Raw genomic sequence first — 6,811 nt, forward strand, 5'->3', positions numbered from 1 at the left:
GTCACTTTCGGTGACAACTCAAAGGGTAAGGTGGTTGGCCTCGGTAAGGTGGCCATCTCACATGATAGTTCCATTCAAAATGTTATGCTCGTTGAATCTCTTGGCTACAACTTACTTTCAATATCTAGACTTGCTGATTTCGGTTTCAATGTCCTATTTACTGAAGTAGATTGCCAAGTGTTTCGTAGAGACAATCATAAAATGGTCTTTACCGGTATACGTAGAGGTGATATTTACATTGTTGATTTCACTAAAAAAGCTCAACCTAGAACTTGCTTCATTGCTAAATCTTCTAAAGGTTGGTTATGACATAGACGATTAGGTCACATTGGCATGCAGGAAATCTTGACAAGCTTATTAAAGGGAATCATATCCTTGGTGTTAACGATGTCATATTTGATAAGGATAGACTTTGCAGTGCTTGTCAAGCAGGTAAACAGGTTGGAGGAAGGCATCTCGTGAAGAACATCATGACCACAAGGAGGCCACTTGAGCTACTTCACATGGATCTCTTTGGTCCCAACGCTTACAAAAGTCTCGGTGGAAATTCTTCTGGTCTAGTTATAGTTGATGATTTTTCAAGATTTACGTGGGTGTTCTTTATCGATGACAAATCGCAGGTCCAAAAGATCTTCAAAAACTTCGCCAGGAAGGCTCAAAATCAGTTTGAAGTGAAGATCAAGAAGGTTCGTAGCGACAACGGAACAAAGTTCAAAAACGCAATTGTGGACACCTTTCTTGACGAAGAAGGGATTTCACATGAGTTCTCGGCTACGTACACACCTCAACAAAATGGAGTTGTTGAGAGGAAGAACCGGACGCTCATCAAAATGGCAAGAATGATGCTTGATGAGTACAAGACGCCGAAGCACTTTTGGGCAGAAGCGGTTGAGACAGCTTGTCATGCAACAAATCACTTGTATCTTCACAAGCTACCTGGCAAGACGGCATACGAGCTCCTCACCGGTAACAAACCCCAAGTTTGATACTTTCGAGTATTCGGCTCAAAGTGCTACATTCTTGATAAGCATCGTCATTCTAAATTTGCTCCCAAGTCTCATGAAGGTTTCCTACTTGGTTATGGCTCAAACTCTCACACTTACCGTGTCTACAACAATTTCACCCGAAAGGTTGAAGAAACGGTAGATGTGAAGTTTGATGAATCTAACGGCTCGCAAGTAGAGCAATTGCCAATTGATGTAGGAGACAAAGACCCCTCGGAAGCAATCCAAGACTTGTCTATTGGCAAGATTCGTCCAACGGAAGTGAAGGAGAGTACATCGTCCATCCAAGTGGAAGCTTCTACCTCATGACAAGGTGAACCAAGAGTTGATACGGAAGCATCCACAAGTGGGACTCACCAAGATGAAGAAAACGAGGAAGTACATCAAGAACGTCAACAATCTCCCTCTCCACAACGACAAGAGAACGACAATGCCAATAATGAAGAAGGCTAAGAAGAAGAAGAAGATGTTCAACCAAGACCCAAGAAAAAGCTTTCACAAGTTCAAGCAAGAATTTCTAAAGACCATCCCATCGAGCAAATCTACAACGATATCCATACCGGGAGAATCACTCGCTCTAAAAGTCGTTTAGCTAACTTTTGTGAACACTTTTCATTCATCTCTAGCATTGAACCTATGAAGGTTGAAGAAGCATTGGAAGATCCGGATTGGATAAATGCTATGCATGAAGAGCTACACAACTTTGAGAGGAATCAAGTTTGGACATTGGTTGAGAAGCCCTACGACAACCACAACATCATCGGTACCAAATGGGTGTTTCGCAACAAGCAAGATGAAGATGGACAAGTAGTTCGCAACAAAGCATGTCTCGTCGCCCAAGGCTACACACAAGTCGAAGGTATGGACTATAGTGAGACTTATGCTCCCGTTGCTAGACTTGAATCCATTCGCATCTTACTTGCCTATGCTAATCACCATGATAGAGGAGGAAGTTTATGTTAAACAACCGCCCGGCTTTATCAATCCTAAGAAACCCAATCATGTCTACAAACTTCGCAAAGCTCTTTATGGTCTTAAACAAGCTCCTAGAGCTTGGTACAAATGCTTAACCAAGTTCCTTATTGAAAAGGGGTTTGAAATTGGGAAAATTGATTCTACACTTTTTACCAAAAGGGTTAATGGAGAATTATTTGTATGCCAAATTTATGTTGATGATATTATATTTGGATCAATTAACCCTCATTTTAGTGAGAAGTTTGGAAAGCTAATGTCGGAGAAGTTTGAGATGTCAATGATGAGTGAACTCAAATTCTTTCTTGGGTTGCAAATCAAGCAAACTAAGGAAGGTACTTTTGTCTCTCAAACGAAGTACACTAAGGACTTATTCAAGAAGTTCAATATGCAAGAATGCAAAGGTATGTCTACACCCATGCCTACTAGTGGACATCTTGATTTGACCAAAGATGGTGAACCGGTTGATCAAAAGGTTTATCGCTCTATGATTGGTTCATTGTTATACCTATGTGCTTCACGACCCGATATTATGCTAAGTGTGTGCATGTGTGCACGATATCAAGCTGCACCTAAAGAATGTCACCTTAAGGCCGTGAAAAAGGATAGTGAGATACTTAATTCATATGCCAAATTTTGGCATTTGGTATCCTAAGAGGGCCTCTTTCAATCTTGTTGGGTACTCCGACTCGGACTATGCCGGAGACAAGATTGATAGAAAGTCCACTTCGGGTACTTGTGAATTCCTTGGTAGATCTCTTGTGTCTTGGTCTTCCAAGAAACAAAACTCGGTATCCTTATCCACCGCCGAAGCGGAATACATAGCCGCTGGTTCATGTTGTGTTCAATTACTTTGGATGACCCAAACTCTTAAAGATTATGGGATATATGTGAAACATGTTCCATTACTTTGTGACAATGAAAGTGCTATCAAGATTGCTCATAATCCCGTGCAACATTCTTGAACTAAGCATATTGAAGTTGGTCATCATTTCATTCGAGATCATGTTGCCAAAGGGGACATTGATTTTAAGCATGTTCGCACCGAAAACCAATTAGCGGACATTTTCACTAAACCACTTGATGAGAAAGTGTTTTGCAGGTTGAGAGGAGAATTGAATATCATTGATGCTTCAAACTTGGAGTAGGAACTCCATTTGATACATGCAAGACATATGCTTATGACTAATCCTTGATATTTCTCTTATGATGAAAAAATTACATCTTGGATATATTTGCATCTTGCATGTCATCTAACCTTTGTAGGAACTTGGAGGAATCTAAGTCTATGAGATTGCAACACACTCACATATTGAGCAATCTCAACATCTCCAAAGTCTCTACATAATGGTGGTTGAAGACAAGGAAGCACAAATCCATACACACATATCCTTTGACAAATTCTATGTTTAGTTTCATGTTTGTCATTTTGGATACACAAGTGCTCTTCCTTGCAAAAACTAACCCATGTAGCAGGACGAACTCAAATTCCAAGTGGTGCTCCCAACTCTTGATAAGCTACATCAACCATGAGCAACCCACACAAGTTCAACTACATGAACGATCAACATCACCACCCAAGGTATGTTTTTCCATCTTAGAGAAGCTTTACTCCAAGACATGACTTAAAGTAACTCGACAAGATGTGAAAACATCAAGATGCTTAAATGAAAAGTGGAAACCCCATTTTGAGCTTAAACAATGAGTATGACCTATGATCAAGTGAACTCACTTGACTCCTAAGTCAATATACTCTAACATAGGTGACCTTGTCGCCGACCAATTCTAGATGAAGTTCTCTCGTGTTCTTTTCTGTGCTCTTGCATTTGTCTCTTGCATATTTGTTTCCCCTTTCAAAAAAAAACTTCATCTAGATTTCTTTTAAATTTTCTTCTAGTTTACTGTCTGTTCGGCATTTCCTGCATTCAATTCATCTAATTCCTTGCAAATCCTTGTGAGATCTTACTTGTCTAGTGAGCTGAGGTGACAAGTGTTTTCTCTATGATGAAATCGGTTCCACCGGTTTGTCATTTTCGGTCCCACCGAAACCGCTCGGTGCTACCGAAGAATACAACTCGGTGCTACCGATCTCACTACAGGAAAAACTACCTGGCACTTACTTCTGTGATTCTTTTGATCCAGCTCCACTCAATGAATCTTGTCCTCTACCAGCATCATATTTTTCTTACTGCTTTGACTTGTGACTCAAGGACCAAACCTACGTGACTACACATCCACAAGATCCTTCTTGGAAATTGATGTCAAAGGGGGAGAGAGAGATCACATCAAAAGCTTTATCTATAGAGAGAGATCACATCAACTTTATCATATCTCTAGGGGGAGAAAATACTCAAGGAAAGAGAAGAGTAATCTTCAATGATCCCAGATGCTTGGTGTTCAAGAGGAGAGATGTTACATGTCTTCTAGAGGGGAAAGACATGTTCACATGTGCTAAATTGCTTTAGCTCTGTTTTTCTGTTCCCTATCTTCTCCCAGTATCCCATGCTAGATTCAGGGGGAGCAAGATACTCAAGGGAAAGAAATTCTTTAAATTCATTGCATAACTTTATCTTTGGGGACATGTCTAATCCAATGTGGTACCTGGTACTCACTCTCTACATGTCATCTCAGTCTTGGTATTCTTGTGGTTTCTTCTTGTTTGCTCTAGCTAGTAGATGCATCTATGTTATCTAACCTTATTTTCACAGGTTCACTCCATCCTAAGCCAACTCAAGACCACAAGGTAAGTATATGCATCACAATCATGTGTATGAGAAATTCTTGCTGATGTACATACTGTTTGCAAGAAGGACTCATGAGCATGAAGGTACATTTCCCATAATTCTTCGCTCTGATGCATATAGCCAAGATACATGTAACACATTGCCTACTCTATCATGCTTATGCATTCACATGCTCCTATATTCCATATTCACGTGATTGCATACATGTAGGGGGAGCCTATGCTTGTTACATGTCCTTCCAAGGCTTTACTTGTTATTGTAGTTATCCTCTATCTAAAGCTTTGATGTATGTTGTCATCAATTACCAAAAAGGGGGAGATTGAAAGCACAAGTGCTCCCTAGGTGATTTTGGTAATTAATGTCAACATATCTCTTGTTGGACTAACACCTTTACCTAGTATATTTTCAGATAAGTTCAACAATGAAGTGGCATGAACTAAAGGATGTGGAACCCCTTCAAGATGCTAAGGATAAAAGGATTGGCTCAAGCTTCAAGCTCAAGACTCTACATTTTATACTTTATTGATCCAAGATCACATTGAGTCTATAGGAAAAGCCAATACTATCAAGAAGGGATGAGGTGTTGCTTAATGAGTTTCTTGCCTCATAGTGCTTAGTGATATGCTCCAAAACCCTCAACTACTTTCCCACATCCACCTATGACCTACACCTAAATTCCAACTCGGCCCCACCGATTCTTTCTATCTGGAGCCACCGAGTTCAGATGTCATAGCCACTGCCACAAACCCTAGGCAAATCGGTCTCACCGATAGGGATCTCGGTCTCACCAAGATGGGATTGTAATCTCTCTGTGTATGTCCATTATCAAAATCGGTCTCACCGAGTTTGAGTAATCGGTCCTACCAAGATTACAATGCAAACTCTCTGTTTCCTTTTTGTAACATTTCGGTCCCACCGAGATGAGCAAATCGGTCACACCGAGTTTGCCTGACCAACTCTCTGGTTAGCTTATTACCAAAATCGGTCTCACCGAGTTTGTGTAATCGGTCTCACCGAGATTACGTTATGCCCTAACCCTAACCATATCGGTCCTACCGAGTTGCATATCGGTCCCACCGAAAACCCTAACGGTCACATTGTTTACTAAATCGGTCTGACCGAGTTTGTTGATTCGGTCCCACCGAGATTGGTAAATTGTGTGTAACGGTTAGATTTTGTGTGGAGGCTATATATACCCCTCCACCTCCTCTTCATTCGTGGAGAGAGCCATCAGAACAAATCTACACTTCCAACTTACCCTTTCTGAGAGAGAACCACCTACTCATGTGTTGAGACCAAGATATTCCATTCCTACAATATGAATCTTGATCTCTAGCCTTCCCCAAGTTGCTTTCCACTCAAATCTTCTTTCCACCAAATCCAAATCCTATGAGAGAGAGTTGAGTGTTGGGGAGACTATCATTTAAAGCACAAGAGCAAGGAGTTCATCACCAACACACCATTTGTTACTTCTTGGAGAGTGGTGTCTCCTAGATTGGCTAGGTGTCACTTGGGAGCCTTCGACAAGATTGTGGAGTTGAACCAAGGAGTTTGTAAGGGCAAGGACATCGCCTACTTCGTGAAGATCTACCGCTAGTGAGGCAAGTCCTTCGTGGGCGACGGCCATGGTGGGATAGACAAGGTTGCTTCTTCGTGGAGCCCTCCGTGGACTCGCACAGCCGTTACCCTTCGTGGGTTGAAGTCTCCATCAACATGGATGTACGATAGCACCACCTATCGAAACCACGGCTCAAAAATCACCGTGTCTCCAAATTGCGTTTGAAATCTCCAAACCCTTCCCTTTACATTCTTGCAAGTTGCATGCTTTACTTTCTGTTGCTCATATACTCTTTGTATGCTTGCTTGAATTGTGTTAAGATTGCTTGACTTGTGCTAAGTTTTTTAAAATCTGCCAAAGACTAAAATTGGGAAAAGGTTAAGTTTTTATTTGGTCAAGTAGTCTAATCACCCCCCTCTAGACATACTTCTAGATCCTAGACCAGGTTTATTTTTTTCAGAAGCTTTCCTAATAATGTTAAATTCCCTCCTATTAGGATGGGGTTAACACTATCCTAAAAAATCCTGGAGAGA

This window comes from Triticum dicoccoides, chromosome 5B (genome assembly GCF_002162155.2).
Source record: "Triticum dicoccoides isolate Atlit2015 ecotype Zavitan chromosome 5B, WEW_v2.0, whole genome shotgun sequence".
NCBI lineage: Eukaryota > Viridiplantae > Streptophyta > Magnoliopsida > Poales > Poaceae > Triticum > Triticum dicoccoides.